Source organism: Vicia villosa, unplaced genomic scaffold (genome assembly GCF_029867415.1).
Source record: "Vicia villosa cultivar HV-30 ecotype Madison, WI unplaced genomic scaffold, Vvil1.0 ctg.000605F_1_1, whole genome shotgun sequence".
Classification (NCBI taxonomy): Eukaryota; Viridiplantae; Streptophyta; class Magnoliopsida; order Fabales; family Fabaceae; genus Vicia; species Vicia villosa.
In genome coordinates, this window is record NW_026705277.1 from 626,853 (window position 1) to 644,133 (window position 17,281).

The window sequence follows — 17,281 nt, forward strand, 5'->3', positions numbered from 1 at the left end:
CACATCTACCAAAAAAGTATAGTTGTTTTTTTGTTAATCTTAAGTATGTTATGACATTTAATACTTAATTTATACTTTTCACAATTTTACATCTTTTAATTTTTGCATTTTTCTTGCATTAATTTAAACTCAATAAGATTTTACATTCTTTGCAAATCTCGGGTATAAAGTGTCTGACTCAAGCCTTTAGAAGGAGATTATCAAAAATGTCCCGATTTTGATGAGTGCATGTGTTTGGAACATCGGGGATGGGAGAAATATTCATGCTTGAGAGGACAATTGGCTCGAAATTGGTCGAAACTTGCTGGACTATCAGGTCGGTGTTCCTGCTGCGTTAGAAAATGCAAGGGTATGTGACTTGATGGATACTAATGGAAGTTGGAACTGGAATTTTCTGAAGCCATGGATGCCTAAAGATATCTTGCAAAAGATTATGGCTATTTTGCCGCCTAATGACGGGGAAGTTGGAGATGAATTTGCAATTGAAACCAAGATAGATGGTTCCTTGGCTGTAAAGCATATTTATATGCATATGTGTTCAGAGAATGTAGGGTCAGAAGATGAGGATTGGATAAGAGTGTGGAATCTGAATGCCCTAGAAAGAGTTAAGAGTTTCATGTGGTTGCTTAAACATGATAGAATCTTAACTAATGCTAGTAAAAGTAGGAAGGGATTGGGCTCGGCTATGTGCAATCTCTGCGAGAAAATAACGGAAACAACAATTCATGCTATGCGTGATTGTGATAGTGCTAGACAAATGTGGAATTCTCTTATCCCCCATGGTCAATGTGGTTTGTTCTTTAGCAATAATCTTCAAAATTGGTTTAAGAGCAATATTAGAAACCGTTCTTGGAGTAGCATTTGGGTAATAGGGTGTCATGCTCTTTGGACTTGGAGAAACATGGAAGAACACGATAAGGATTTCGTGAGGCCTTTTAATACAAGCTTGTGGATTATGCATAAGGCCAAAGATTATCAAGATACTAAAGGTATGGACTCATTGGAAAAGTTGATTAGATGGATTCCTCCAATTGGTCACGCGGTCAAATTGAATATTGATGGTTTTTGCAATATTAAAGCTATTGGCTGTGGGGGTGTCATTCGGGATTCAAGTGGTGATTGGATTCGCGGATTTTTGAAGTTGTTGGGGTGTTGCAGTGTGATTGTGGCGGAATTGTGGGGAGTGTTTGAAGGGCTGAAGCTGGCTAGTGAGCTTGGTTTCATGAATGTGGTGATCTGTCATACCCCAAAATTTGTCCATCAACCTTCAAAGATCTAATTCTGCCACCTCGGACGGTGCTGACACAATCAACCTTCAAAGATCTATTTCTGCCACCTCGGACTTTTATTTTATCCAATTGGAAAGGCAAAAAGAGCAGGAAAAACCTTTGAAAGAGATTGAGTTCCGGGGGTAGGTTATACAAAGGGAAGGTATTAGCATCCTTTGTATCCATGGTTATCCATGGGCTCTTAATTTCTTAGCTCACTTTTGTTTGTTTGAAATGTTTGAAAAGAGTGCAGTATGTGTTTAGTAAAGATTTTTGAAAAAGGACTTTAACTTGTAAATAAGTGTAGCCTTTGAAATCATTTTGAAAAGGAGGTGTAAAAAGCATTTTGAATGTTTGATTTGAGCAAGCAATTAAGAATTATCTACCCTAAGTTCGTCTTTCTTGTTCTTTAAGTCTTCCGTTTGAAGGGGCTATCCATACCAATTGTTAGGCTGGTAGTCCCGTCATTTGATGTGATCGGGTCATCGAGGGTCATCGTTTACCATAAGGCTATCCATACCATAAGAAGGGTAAGAAGTCTTAGGAATTGATCAGAATAGTCATTTAAGGCAACAAGTAAGGATACTTTAGCTATTCAAACAAAATAGTCATTCAAACGAAACCAAACCAAACATAATAGTTTAGTTATTTTAACTTAAGTTCGGTTCGGCAATTATGTAATTGGTTCACAGTTTTTTTAACAAACATATATAGAAGGACGAGATTAAATTAAGTTAATCAAGTCATGTGAGCAATTTCTATAACACTGCAAGAAAAAAGAAATTGAATATGTAGCTTTCACTCACATATATGAACTAACATCGTAATGAAATGACATATTTTACTCGATGCCCCAAATGTGATCATTGAGGTTGGCGATATGGCTTTCATACAATGTAACAAATTCTTTATTGATGATGGTTATTTTGCTACTAGAGAAAACTATCCTAACAAATTAAAAACCTTATTCGTGCTCAATTATTGTAATAATCCCTCAATATAAATCACAAGTAAATATTGCTTTCAACACTCAATACAAAATAGTGTATTCTCAAACAATTAAAAAACATAAGCTTCATCTTTAAGCTCCAAGAAATCGATATTTAATTATTTTTAGATGAATCTTTACGCTCAAATTGAATTCTAATAGGAAAGCGGCAAAAAATAAAGAAATATTTTATAGTCTGAAATGTTTTAATGGGATAGTAGTAACATCAAAATACACTATTCACATTAAGATTTTAAAAACTATAAAAAAGAATAAAAATTATAATGGAACAGTGGGAACATCAAATTAAAATATTCACATCAAGATTTTATAAACTATAAAAAAGAAAGAATGAAAGTAATTATAATAGGACAGCGAAAAAATAATACCTTTTTGTCATGAACTTCTCATGCTAAAAACAACAACATTATAAAATTTTAAAGGAATACTTAATTAATTTTGGTTTAACTTTTTGAAAATTACATACACTAGAAATCAGTATTGATATCATTGTCCAATAACATAATATTGCCTTGTTATTAATCAAATTATAAAGTATAATCACACTTTCTAATGAGACATGATAGACAATATTATTAGCATACTATCATTAGTTGTCATTGTAAAATGACGATAATGATAAACAATCTTAAAAGAAAATATAGACAAAAAAAAATGGTAATTCATTGGGTCCACAAGATTAACAATCTAGGTTATTTTTGCCCATAATTTCTTATGGTTACTTTTGTATGTGCAAGTATACATAGTCAAACGAGTAGCAACTGATATAAAAAATCTTAGTCCCACATATATTGTACTAGTATTACATTATTATACACTTCATAAAGAATTCTTTGTAAAATAAGCATGAGATAGGGTAACAAAATATAATGTATGTCACGAAGTTATGAAGATGGAAAACATAGAGAATAAATAAGAATTAAAACAGAGTGAGGAAATACTTTGGAAAATATTTTGTTTAATGAATTCATCTAATATTTTTAATGACGTGTGATATGTTAGAACATAGTTTGGTTCTAATGAAACAAACATGAACACTTCGATTTATTATAAAACATAGAAATTACAAACATCACATAACATAAAATCAAAGTTACATATTTTTAAACACAGGTAGGTGAGGATGAGTCAACATTTTGATAACGTCAGCCCCCGATCTTTGAAGTTTCGCATCCAACTCGATCGGACCCTTCGAAGAAAATCGGTCGAAAGTTGTCCATAAAACTGCTAAATCCTCGTCGTTCTTGACTTCAAATGGGGTGAACACAACGTCTCCATCGTCGTTAAGCGAAGGCGAGTGGTACTCAATCTTGACAACCTTCTGATTTTCCGGATATTGCAAGAGAGTGTTGAGCGACGTTATCAATTCCGCGAAGGGCGTGTCGCGCGAGAAGAGAAATTGGAACGGCATCGGGTAGCCAGTGCTGAAGTAGACAAACGCAAGGTGGGGGTAGGTTTGTGTCATTATTGTTTTGTGGCTTGATGTTGATGAAAAGGATTGGAGTAGTATTTATAGACTTATTGGAGTAATAATGACCCAACAAACATTATCTTGCTTTCAGTGGATGTTTCGGAAATGTACTTCCGAAAACTTCCCAAATCTCATCAAATTTCGGAAATACACTTCCGAATTAAGCATAAACAAACCTGAATTTTAAGTTTTGTGTTGTGCAGTGTGTTTTGACAATTAACTACAAATTGAACCAAGCATAAGCATAACATAAACAATGACAACATAAAATATAGGAATATTATATATGTATTGAATCAGTTTGATTTTACAGTCTAAACGACAATACATACAAAAAGTGACACGCACCGGTCACTACAAACAATAACGGTCCGGTAAAAACTAAAATTCGTCGAACCAATCGGTGGCGCTTAAATCTAAAACTGGTATGTTCTTCGACCGCTGTCTATTTTCGTCACGCTCTTGCTTCATCATTTCTTCAAACTCCGTCATTCTTTCAATGAAAGGATCCGGCCAAGTCTCCGCCTCATTTGTATGATGTGCAGTCTATTGACAAGAAGTAGCTGGTATAGGACACCCCCGTTTCAAAAACACTTGCACAAAGTGGCGCGATCTTAGATATCCGATACATATGATGCGGCTCGACGCGTCCAAAGGCGGTCGACTATGAAGTGGAAAAATGTCTCACATAATCCAAATCTCGTCAAATCGACACACACCCGATCGTACGCACTTGCTATGAGATGACCCATATCGGGGAATGACATCCACTTTGAAACCGGGGCGTGACCGCTTAGTGATGGAACAAGTGAATCATGAAGTTTATCAAAGTTTTCTTGATTTTCATAGAGTCGGCCGTGGATGTCCCTATGTAAAGTCAACTCCAAAATAAGTGCCCGTCGAATAAGAGTGTGATTTTGTTCTCCTTTTTCGAGTAAACCGACAACGGCCCGATATCCACAATTGCCGTCGGCATCAACTATGTTATCAATATATTTGTACATAAAAAGCGGCATCTCATCAATGTAGATTATTGGAGATTTTTTTATCGAAGGTGTGCGCGGCGGCTTGGAAATACGGGCTCCTTTGTTAGCACTACACTTGGACTTTGGTGTTGGTGAATCCGGGACTAATGCATCAACATGTTCAAAGTAGGAAGGAGATCGTTTGGTTTATGTGTCTTCTTGAGTAGTTTTCGGCTTTTTTGGCGCACCTTTGGTTTTAACCGGTTGAGATGGCGGTTTCAAATCGGTGGTCTCCATAAATGCAATTTTTCGCAATTATTCTTTTATGTGCACCTGGAACGTTTTTTTTGAATTTTCAGTGGTTTCGGAGATGCATCTCCGAAAACAACACAAAAAAGGTGTTTTCGGAAGTGCATTTCCGAATTCTGGGAAAATCAGGAAAAAAAACTACTTCGAAAGTGTATTTCCGAAGTAAGGGTATTTTAGGGATTTCGCTGGAAGTTCTCCCCATAGGGGGGTCTGCAAAGAAAATCTCTTAAATATTTGCTTTGAAGTGTGTGAATGTACTGGGGCATGAGGGAGATTGATGATATATTAAACATTGAAATAATTTTCACATAGAGTTATTATCTGATCGCCATTTGACAAAGACCATGATTTTTTTTCTGATTTTAAAATTTTCACGTTATTTCTAAGGGTGTTCAATAGTTCGGGCAAATTCGAACCAACCCGAAATTCATATGATTTATATCATCATTATCATAAAAAATAAAAATAGTATAACATATTCCACTTCATAAAGAAAAAAATTAAACCTCATTTTTGACACTAGAAATGAAAAAATTAAGAATTTTATATTGTTAGAAAAAATTAATTGATGTAAATTAAATATTTTTAAATTATTTTTTATATTTGTTTTCAATGTATCCGATCAACTCAATCCAAACCAATCTGTTATTTTTCGATTTGGATTTTATAAAAAAAATGTATAAATTCAATCCAAATAAATCTATATATTTTTTATCAGTTTAAACATCGAATTCTCTCAAAACCAAATTAAACCGGCATGCGAATACCCTAATTATATCCTTATATTACAGAGAAATACCTGCATGGATACGAACCTAAACTCATATTTTTAGGCACAACCAATGAAAAGAGAGAGAATATAAATTTATTTAAATTTTAATTTCGTTTTTAATTGACATCATGGGTGGTTGAGATAAAAGAGGAGAGAGACAATTTTATTTTTAATTTTTAATTAATAAAAAAATATGATTGGTTGTGTGTAAGTACATGTGTTATGGTTGTGTTTGTGTAAGTATTTTTCTATATTACGATTGTATTACTAGTCTTTTATTTTTTTCTATACCCATTTTTCTAACAATAATTAAAAATGAAACAAGTAATATTGACTATCTATGAAACATCTTCAATCACGTGTCTAACAAACACAAGCTTATGAAAATGTGTATTTATTCATAATAATGGTATAGTTTCTCGAAAGTAGTAACTCTAAATCTACCAACTAAAATGATGTGAATTATGCATTAAAGTATTGTTGATAAGCCACATTCCACTCCCCACACAGGACCCTTAATAAATGATTGTAGAGCACCACCGTTAATTCTGCCAGTAATATTCCCAGAATTTCATGTTTTCTTTTTTATACTCCTCACCTAATAGCATGCAAGAAAAGAAAAATAACAAGTTCATGTGAAACAACATTTTTTGCATTGAACCGCTATAAGTGTGGAGACAATTCGGGTGGTAAATTGAATTAACTTGGGGAGTACTACTATAGTTAACATTGAAAATGTATTTACTATCTTCTTGCTCCTGTGACCCTTTGGCCATACAGAAAACTAGAAATTCGCAATTCAATCACAATCTCAATAATTACATATTCTCTTAAATTTCTATTGGTTATCTTGTACTCCCTCCGTTTTTTATTATAAGTCGTTTTGGAGGAAAAAATTGTGTTTTATTATAAGTCGTTTTACAATAAAAAACGGAGGTAGTATATTCTAAAACTTTTCGCAAAAGTTTGGTGGAGGTTTTGAAAAAATTTCTTTAAATAATTGTTTTTATAGTATGAAAAACAAACTTTCTGAAAGACCATTCTTAAAGAATTTTATGAGAGTTTTGAAAATTTCCGCTAAATAATCCGCTATTTAACATATTTATTTCAAAACATAAAAAATGCACTTCTGGAAAAATTCTTCCTCTTAATCGAATCAAAATTAAAAATCTCGATGTCACTTTTTTTAACAACAAATATATATATGTTTTCTTATTTTTTTAAACTAATAAAAAATAAAGAGAGAATAATACATAAGATAAGATGGGATTAAAAATCCCACAAAATACAAAAGGTGAACCAAAATAAATAAATGATGTACCAAGTTAGCCTCCTATAGTTAGACTCATCCAATGGTGGAAGATCTTAGGCTACTAAAGTAAATGTGTAATAAGTTTATTTTAGTAGTCACTGATGGTCTAACCTAACCAAGGAGCTCTGTATCGGAGCATACCTCTTTGTCAAGCAGGTAATTTGAATCGCCGGTCAGGAACTCTGTTTACTGCTTTATATCTGAAGCAGTGCGCAGTAACACTTCAACAGGCGTACGGTGGGATTACCCCGTCAATAAGAGAAAGACAAATGAAAAAAAATGTCACAAATCATGCAAAGATGCAAGACATTTGTCCAGATAAATAAGAAAAAAAAATCAAAACAAAAAACATTGCACCAAAGAAAAATAGAAAAGTTGGATCTCAACTTAATGGTGTGGGTTTATGTTGAATGGTGTGGGTTTATGTTGAATGGTGTGGGTTTATGTGCTTGTAAAGATTGTTAAGGTGGTTTAAGGTGGTCGAATTTATTGATAACAAAGTTGCAATAAATTTTTTAGTTGTTTGACTTTGATGATGATAATACACCTTTGTGAGAGACACACCACTTACTCACCCAAAACTTTAACGTGATAGATGTGTGGGTTCTCTCACTTATAAATGCTTAAGTCTCCACTTTTCTAATCAATGTGAGACTTCCCCGCACTTTGTTTCTCTACACTTCTTAACTCACATTTGTTTTTTCTCAACAATATTAAATGATATTCAGTAAAGTCCTTATCTATTAAAGTTAAATCAAGCAGTTAAAGATGCTCAAGATACTTTTATCTAGATATCCTCTTAAATTAAGTTGAAGATGCTCTTGAAGATCAAGTGATATTTTTAAAGTCAACACTATGATCATACGAAATTCAAATGAAGACTTACGTTTCAAGGTTAGTCAATGGCTTGACCTCCAAACTCAAAGATGATAGCAATCAACGTGAAGATATTTCAAGCATCATTAAGAAGATTTAAGGTTCTCGGGTGATGCTAAATTCAAAGAAAATGTTGTCAAGATTTGAAGCTTCAGAGTTGTGAAAGAGTGAAAGTGTGAAAGCTCGTTTGGTCGTGTCCGTCTGAGTGGCCAATGTCTTGTAAAGGCACAATGATGTTTCTCAAATATTACGGCAAAATCACAAACACACACACACACACACTAAAAACGCCTATCATATTTTATGAAAACCCCTTGAATTTTTTAGGTCCTAGCTAACTAATTAGGGGGTTGTCTTATCAATTAGATGACTTTTTACGATTGGATAATTGATTATATCTAATCATTTAATCAATTATTTTCACTTAGTTGAGTCTAAAATCGATTAGGACAGTTTTTTAATTATTCATAACGGCCAAATATCAAAACCTTCTATATATGGCTTGAACAATCGATTATTGATGGCCAATAATTGATTGGCCTAATCGATTATGACATTTATTTTGTCCATGAGTTATTTCCAAATCTAAATCGTAACCTGACATATATATATATAGAGAGATTTTATATCATTTTATATCATCCATAAAATGAGCTTTAATCTAACTTTTTTACTCTCTCGTCATTTTCTCTAAATTTCTCATTTTCTCACATATATTTTTCCATTAGTGCGCCAAGAGTATTCTTGAATCTAAGTGATGATCATTGTTCTATGTGAGGATTTAATTGTAATTTACCAAGATAGTATTATCTCTCGAGTAATATTATTCTATAAGAAGTTGTCTGGTTGCGAGTTAAACCAATAAAAGCTCTTGTTTTATCTTGGGGGATTGTCTTAGGAAGTCTTCGTTTGGTTCATGAGTTTCGCCAAATTGAAAAGCTCTCTTTTGGTTTGTGAATATCTTCCATCAAAACCTCCACAACGGTTATTGAGCTCAGCCCAATTAAAAGTTATATTGGTTATAAATTAACCATTTAAATTCTCATCTTGGTTCATAAGTTAAGCATGTGCAAAATCTGAGTTAGTTCAATATCATCTTTGGTTTTTCTCTCTCTGCCTTATCTTTTTGCTTTATTTTCTTTCCTTTGATTTTGTGTCCATCCTTTTACTCTGTTGCATATTTACTAGTTTTATATCATCTAGAAAACGAGCTTTGATCTCTTTTTTTTACTCTCTCATATAGGGACGAAGCTAAAAAAATTTAGTACTGGGGGCAATATTACATATAAATATATAATAATTTTAATTTTTTAATTTTAAAATTAAAAAAATAAAATAAATGTTTAAAATAATTTATTAATTAGAATATTATATTTTATATTTAAAAATAATAAATATACAAAATTGTACATGAATATTTCAAAAAAATAAACTAGAAAAATAAAAATAAAATAGAAAATCTATATGATATTAATGGTATGCTTTTTCTAAAAATTTAATAAATAAAAACATAGAAAGAGGTTGGAAATATATATGACTTTAGTGATTGCATATATAATATAATTTATATTATGATCTGTATTGTTATGCGTATATATTCCATTAGAAACACATTGCAGTATAGAGAGAAATCTAAATTGAGTGGGGTCACATGCCTAGGCAATGTAGCTCCGTCCCTACTCTCATCATTTTCTCTAAATTTCTCATTTTCTCACGTAAATTTTGTCATCAGTGCTCCGAGATTATTTTTGAGTCCAAATAAGAATCATTGTCCTGGGCGAGAGCTCAATTGTAATTTACAAATAGCTCGTTGTTCTAGGCGAGGATCATTTTAATTTTCTCACGTAAGGATCAGTGTAAAATCTCATTTGGGTTCCTAAAATTATCCTGGTGTAAGAGCTCAGTTGGTTAGGCAATAGCCCGTGTAAAATCTCAACTCAGTTCGAGGCTAGCTCGTGTAAACCCCAGTTTGGTTTAGAGGATAGCCAACTCAAAACTCCATCCCGGTTCGGAGGATATTCAGTGTAAAACTCCATCTTGGTTCGAGAACATCTCGTGGAAAATCTCAGTTTGGTTTGGAGGATAACCACTATAAATCTTATTTGTTGTTTGGTTGAAAGTTAGCCTTTAAACTTCATTTCCTTGTACAAGGAAGTTCACAGGCACATATTTTTAAAAGCTCTCAAGTTTATTGGATACTCTCAGTAATAATTATGGGGATATGCATAGGTCAATTTAGGTCGAACCTGTATGAATCTTTGGTGTTTCTCCCTCTACCTTATCTTTTTACTTTATTGTCTTTCCTTTGATTTTTAGTCTATCATTTTATTCCGCTGCGTATTTACTTGTTTGTTTTACAAAATATTTTCAAACTCTGATTTTCCAAATGATTTTATTTTCCATCAACGTTTTTCAAACTTCCACAATTCACCTCATTTATTGTATGAATTCACATGTACAATAAAAAGAAGCACCATTAACAAAAAAAAGAAAACTACAAAGAAAACACCTAGAACACTTCATGCAAGGTGAAAGATTCTCTAAACGTTATTGGCTCAGACAAAGAATAGGGTTCTCACGTCAACCTGAGAAAACACATGAGTTAATTGTAGACTTACTAAGATACAATTTCCAAGGCAAATTTTTTCTTTAACATCTTTCACAGTAATAGACGGAGCTAAAAACATGATATCATTATGGAATGTTCATAAAGACTGCACAACCAAGTGCCATATAATAAAAAAAAGTCACCCATGATTCTAGACACCCCTCTTAGTGGAATAAACATATGAAAGAGAGACAAACCATCCCTAGGAAGAACTAAATAACACCCCAGCCATCTAAACACTCAATACTAAACAAACTTCACCATCTCACATGTCATAAATAGACGAGAGGACGAATAGAGTGTGTAGCGGGGAAAATCTGAGATCGAAGCCATTATATTGACTCAACTCAATATTTCAGTGAAAGTCGCCACCGCCCTTTATTGTTTCTAAAGGAAAAGGGAAAAGAACAAAGAAAACCCAAAGTTTATTTTTAAAACAAAAAGAAGAGATCTTAGGTATGGGTGTTGATTATACAAGGGGAAGGTTTTAAGCACCCCTCATATCTGTGGTACTCCACAGGAACCTTTTTGAAAATATGTGTTGTGTGCTAAAAAAGAGTTTGTTTATAAAACGAAAGCTCGCCATGACATTAAGCCTTGTGCCTACATACCTCCTCGGTGCTGATCGGGATTTTGTATAAGTCAATCGGGATATCGCTGCAAGTATACAGCTTAGTCGTTAAGTTTTAAAAGATATCGAACCCACAAGGACTGAGGGTCAAATAATACGGTCTTTCGTCGCAAGTGGCAGCTAAGGCTTTCGATTTTCGTTGGTTTTAGAAATGAAACTTAATTAAACTAAGATAAAAAATAATTAATTAATCAGGTGTTTAGACACCGGTGTGCAATAGTCCAACTTCCGGGTTTAGCAACTTAATGGCATATTTTAAATAAATGGAGTCACTTTTCAGAATAAGTTATTCGAGTTAAAAACCTTTACCTCACACTTTCGTGTTTATTGACTTAGATTATACTATCAGTCCTAAAGTCTGCTCTCGCTAAATCTTTACAAACTGAAAATAATTTTTGAAAGTCGAATAAAATATAATCAACTCTAAAGCGCTCTCGCTGTATTTAGAGTTGATGTTCGATGACCGCTATCCGGTAAAAACCTCACACTTTCATTATTTTGATTTTAGACCTTATGATGTAATTTACTTCCGTAAAAATACAACTCAATATTAAAATAGGAAATCAGAACCAAAAAAATGCTTTGTAGAAATTTAAGCCAAACAGATACTAAACCTGTCCGTCTGAGACCTTACACACCGGTTCAATAATTTAGCCGGACATATTATATTCTTCAATCAAATAGGAAACAGAATATGAATAAATTAACACAAGCATAGCAGTAAAATTATTAAACAATGTAAGCATGTAAAAGAAACCTGTAGACTGAATGATTAAATTGAGCTCTATGTTCCAAAGCTCCAAACAGGTTCAAGCAATTCTTCACGTAACAGTACAGATCCGGAAATTAAATACTTAAACTAAACTAAGTGTAGTAATCCTTCAATGCAAAGAATTACTACTTTGGATGGTGAATTAAAAAGGGAACAAAGGTTCTGTGTGCAGAAATAAAAATATACTGGAAGCAAAAACTCTGAAATTGAAATTCGGTGCGGAGCGGAGAGAGCTTCAGTTGTGGTATCTTCCTCTTTTTATATGCTTCATAAAATCAGGTTAACTCGTATAACCAGTCTTCCACTTTCCTCATTTTTCGGATGCAGAACCGTCTCACGTTTTGCTGAGAAACAGGCGTAAATGGTGGAAAAGGGGTTTGTGCCTAGGGGCACACTTCACAAAATTGCATCCAGTTCCGAGGGGCATACTCTGAGTGCCTAGGGGCACACGTGCTTTTCCTTCTTGGATCTTCGTTCTGGGCTTTTGCACATGGGTTTGGACTTTTTGCATTTTTTTCTTCATTTTCTTGTTTCTAACCCCCCAATTGCTCATTATTCCCAATACTTGAGATTTATTTAAAATTCCTGAAACAAATAACAAAACAGCATAAAACCATAATAAAATAAAATAATAACTAATTAAATGTTACGGATTGTGTCGTAATCGAGACCGATAATACGGTATAATTTCGTGTTATCAAACTCCCCTATGCTTAAATCTTTGCTTGTCCTCAAGCAAATAATTATAAGAAATCAATTTTTGAGAAAAAAATATTTTAAATGCAAATCATGGCATTACCCGAATTGTATAAGTCGCAATACCTTCAAAGTAACAGATACGGTAAAAATACTGAAGAATCCCCACGTTTGCAAACCATTCCGAGTCACGACACTATAGCTCTCCCTAAACTTTTTCGCCTAATTCTTACCCATTTTCATTCTAGCGCAATCACATTAAGCCCTTTACCTTAACATTCACATAGTAGGATAACCGGTTAGCGACTATGATCCCTGTTTTATCGTTTTCGCAGCTGAGGAGTTCTGGTGCGTAAGGTTTTCGACTCCTTTTATTTATCCGTTAACAAATTGCGGGGGATCAAACCGTAGCTCGCCCTACCAAGTTCAGCACCAGAGAAAACTGAACCAATCTGCAGCGGTTGAAATATTATCATTATTATTATTTTTTTTTAACGGAATCAACACTGTTGGGCTAAACGACCGGGTGAGGATCATCTAACTTAGTTAGGTGCTGCCATTAGTTAATAAAGTTTAATTAATAGCTTAGGGATCATTCACTTATATTCATCGGCTTCCTACGTAGTTCATGTCAAGATGGTGCCGACTGCTAAATAAACTACTCGGGGTAATTAAGAAGGTTCAAAGTCTAAGGTTTCGGTAAAGTGAATACTCAAAACGATTCAACAAGCGTGGGGTCCTAAAGTATTTGGACCGTACCTATCTTCAAGCGATTGGTACTTAAGTACCCTTCGGGTGTTTAGATCTATGCATTTAAATTTTTAAAATTTTGTTATAGTTCAAATAAGTGGGGAAGTTCGGACAAACACACGAAATTTGCATTATGAACTCGAAAGTACACAATTTTATTCAAGGGAAATTGCGGGAAAGGGAAATTATGCTGAAAAATAAATCTACTAAGAAAAATAAAGGACATAAGGCATAAAATAGATTCTAACTCCCCTATGCTTATTCCAAGCATTGTCCTCAATGCTTATGCTACCGGTCGCCTTGGTCGGGAGGTGGTTGGATGTTAAAGTGATCGTACAGGCCATCCACCCGCATAGAAAGTGCATGCATTTGGTCGCTTAAATCCCACATACCGTCATTGGTCCAATTGGCATAATCATGTTGCTCTTGTTGTATTTGTTGTATTTGTTGTGTCATGTCGGCGTTGTGGCGTACCATTTCGTCGTACATAAAGTCGAGCGTCATGGGGATAGGCCTCATTCTTCCTCCTTGTGTATTTGAGGGACCAACTTGATCTTCGGGTGGCATTTGCATGTTGTCTTGGTTGTTACCACCTTGTTGTTCTAATTCTTCCTCCATTTCGTCCACAGCCGCGTTGTCTTCTTGAATGATGGCTCCAGGAGCGGGTGCATTTAAATCATAGAGTAGAAAATTCAAAATTAACTAAAAATTGAAATAACTCTGAAAATTAATAAATGAAATAATTCTGAAAATTAATTCTAAACTTCCAAAATAAGTACTAAATGTAAGCTTCAAAATAAATCCAAAATAAGAAATCCTAACTAAACTTATAAAAAAATAAATAGACTTCAAAATAAATCAAAAACAGGAAATCCTAACTAATTCTTCCTCCCACGCTGAAACGGACAATGTCCTCAATGTCAAAGCGCGGAAGTAAGAAAACCAAACATCATAAAAACAATCTTCAGCCACGATTAAGAGAGTGAAAATATTGATTAAGATAATCGAGCTGCTCTGTCACCAAGTCCATGAAACCATGAAAATCCACACGTAGAGTATTAAGCTCTCCACGTAAGCCAGTAATCTGATTTTCTAAATTCTGAATAGCAATGGCAGTATCGAGAGGCGGGGGTCCAACAACCACTGGAGCAGCAGACTCACGAGAAGGAGTATGAGGATCAGGAGTCAGGAGGCGGTGCTCAGGAGAAGGAAAGTCATAATAGTGAGGAGGTGGAGTAGGATCGGATTCAGCGTCAGAGATATGATGCTCATAAATCTGGGGAGTCTCAGGTGAAGGAGGGGTAGGTGGATGATTTAGGTCAAACAACCAGTTAGCTCGGTTATGAAGACTTGTGATAGGGTTAGGTAAAACGAATTGGTACACCACGTCATGGTTAATTAGCAGGTCAAACTCATGTGGTCCTAAACTTCCTATCCGCCATAGGGATTTAATCCTAGAAGTGGTTGTCGCATTCCTACGGCATTTGCTATCATGGTAACTAGGCCTCCCATAAGTAAAGGGGTATGATCAGTCTCAATGATACGGACAAAATTGGCGACCATAAAGGTACCAGCATTGACAGGACGACCTTGTGAAGCGCAAAACATAATGAAAAGCTCATCACGGGATACCAAGGAAATGTGTTGCTCTTTTCCAAATAGGGTATGGGCCAGGATCTTATGGAAATACCTAATAGCAGGGTTATGGATGCTCTCTGAGTACATATTTTCAGGTTCAGGGTGGTAGTTACCAGTTATACTACCCCAGAAATAGTCAAGCTCATGGTGCTCGAGGAGCTCCTCTTGGGTGACAGTGAAAACATCAGGGCCGCTAGGAAAACCTAAAAGGTTAGCAAAGTCCCTATGGGTAAAGCGGTAATCAATACCAAACAACCTAAATCGGATCAAGCCACGGTTAAATCCTAAACCATGGTTAGGCAGATAGTTCAAAGAACTAAGGAACTCAAGTGTAAGCCTACGGTAAGAGCTAAACCTCCTCCTAATGGGTGAAGTATCCCAACCTATCTGGTGCAGCCAGTATAAGACACTCTCTCTAATGCCTAAGGCATTCATAGCACGGTCATCAGCATAAATGGTAGGAGTCATCTCTCTATCCGCTAAAGCCTCAAACCTCCTCACCTGACCTCTTCCCCTGAAAGTGATACTCATGTAGTCTACTCTTTGCATGATGTTAGTAGGCAATTAAAAGAAATTATCCTGAAAAATTTTTTTTTGAGTAGATTTTCATATTAAGTCAGTTATGTTAGTCGGAAACTGAAGAAAAATAGAATGATGTAGGGTAAAAAGAAAAAGATAAAAGTAAAAAAAATAAAATAAATGAATTAATAAATAAAAATAAAAGTAATAAAATATAAATTTCAAAAACAGGAGAGAAGAAAAAAGGATAAAGAAAATAAAATAAAATAAAATAAAATAAAATAAAGATAAAAATAAGATAAGAAATATGGGTTGCCTCCCACAAAGCGCTTTGTTTAATGTCGGTAGCTCGACACCAGTCAATGATGTTTAAGTGGTAAGCTGAGTGGGAAGTTCTACTAATTTCATACAGTTAGAATATTCTTTGTTATCTACGAAATAGTAGTGTTTTAACCGTTGTCCATTAACTATGAATGGTTCGCTAGATCTATTCTTAATTTCTACAGCTCCACTAGGTAGAACTTTGGTTATTTCAAAGGGACCAGACCACCTAGATCTAAGTTTTCCTGGGAAGAGTTTAAGTCGAGAATTAAATAAAAGTACGATATCTCCTATATTAAATTCTTTTCTCGATATTCTTTTATCGTGCCATTTTTTCGTCCTTTCTTTATAGATTCGGGCGTTTTCATAAGCGTCTAATCTAAGCTCTTCTAATTCATGAATATCTAAGATTCGTTTTTCACTGGCGGCAGAATAGTTTAAATTAAGGGTCTTAATTGCCCAATAAGCCTTGTGTTCCAATTCGACCGGCAGGTGACAGGATTTTCCATAGACCAATTTGAATGGTGTGGTTCCAATGGGTGTTTTAAAGGCAGTTCTATAAGCCCAAAGTGCCTCAGGTAGCTTAGTGGACCAATCTTTCCTAGATGTAGCAACAATCTTCTCTAAAATTTGTTTAATTTCTCTATTTGAGACTTCGACTTGTCCACTAGTTTGTGGATGGTAAGGTGTTGCTACTCGGTGGTGAACACCATATTTTAACAGAAGTTTCTCAAGAATTTTGGATATGAAATGTGAGCCACCGTCGCTAATTACTACCCTAGGGATACCGAATCTAGGGAAGATGATGTTTTTAAAGAGTCGGATTACTACTCGCGTGTCATTCGTAGGAGCGGCAACAGCCTCGATCCATTTCGATACGTAGTCAACAGCGACGAGTATGTATTTGTTACCAAATGAAGAAGGAAATGGTCCCATGAAGTCGATTACCCACACATCTAAGACTTCGACTTCCAAAATGCCTTTCTGAGGCATTTCATCGCGTCTTGATATATTTCCAGTGCGTTGGCACCGGTCGCAGTTCTTAACAGCGATGTGGACGTCTTTCCATAAGGTTGGCCAAAAGAGACCAGCTTGTAGGATCTTTGCACAAGTCTTGGAAGTGCTTGCATGTCCTCCATAGGGAGCAGCATGACAGTGAGAAATTATGCTTTCTACTTCTTCTTCAGGGACGCAACGACGGAATATACTATCGGCTCCTCTTTTGAAAAGAAGTGGTTCGTCCCAATAGTATTGTTTCAGGTCGTGGAAGAACTTCTTCTTTTGTTGGTAAGTTAGATCTGGCGGTAATATTTTAGCGGCTAGGTAGTTAACGAGATCAGCGTACCAAGGTACGGTTGAGTTTG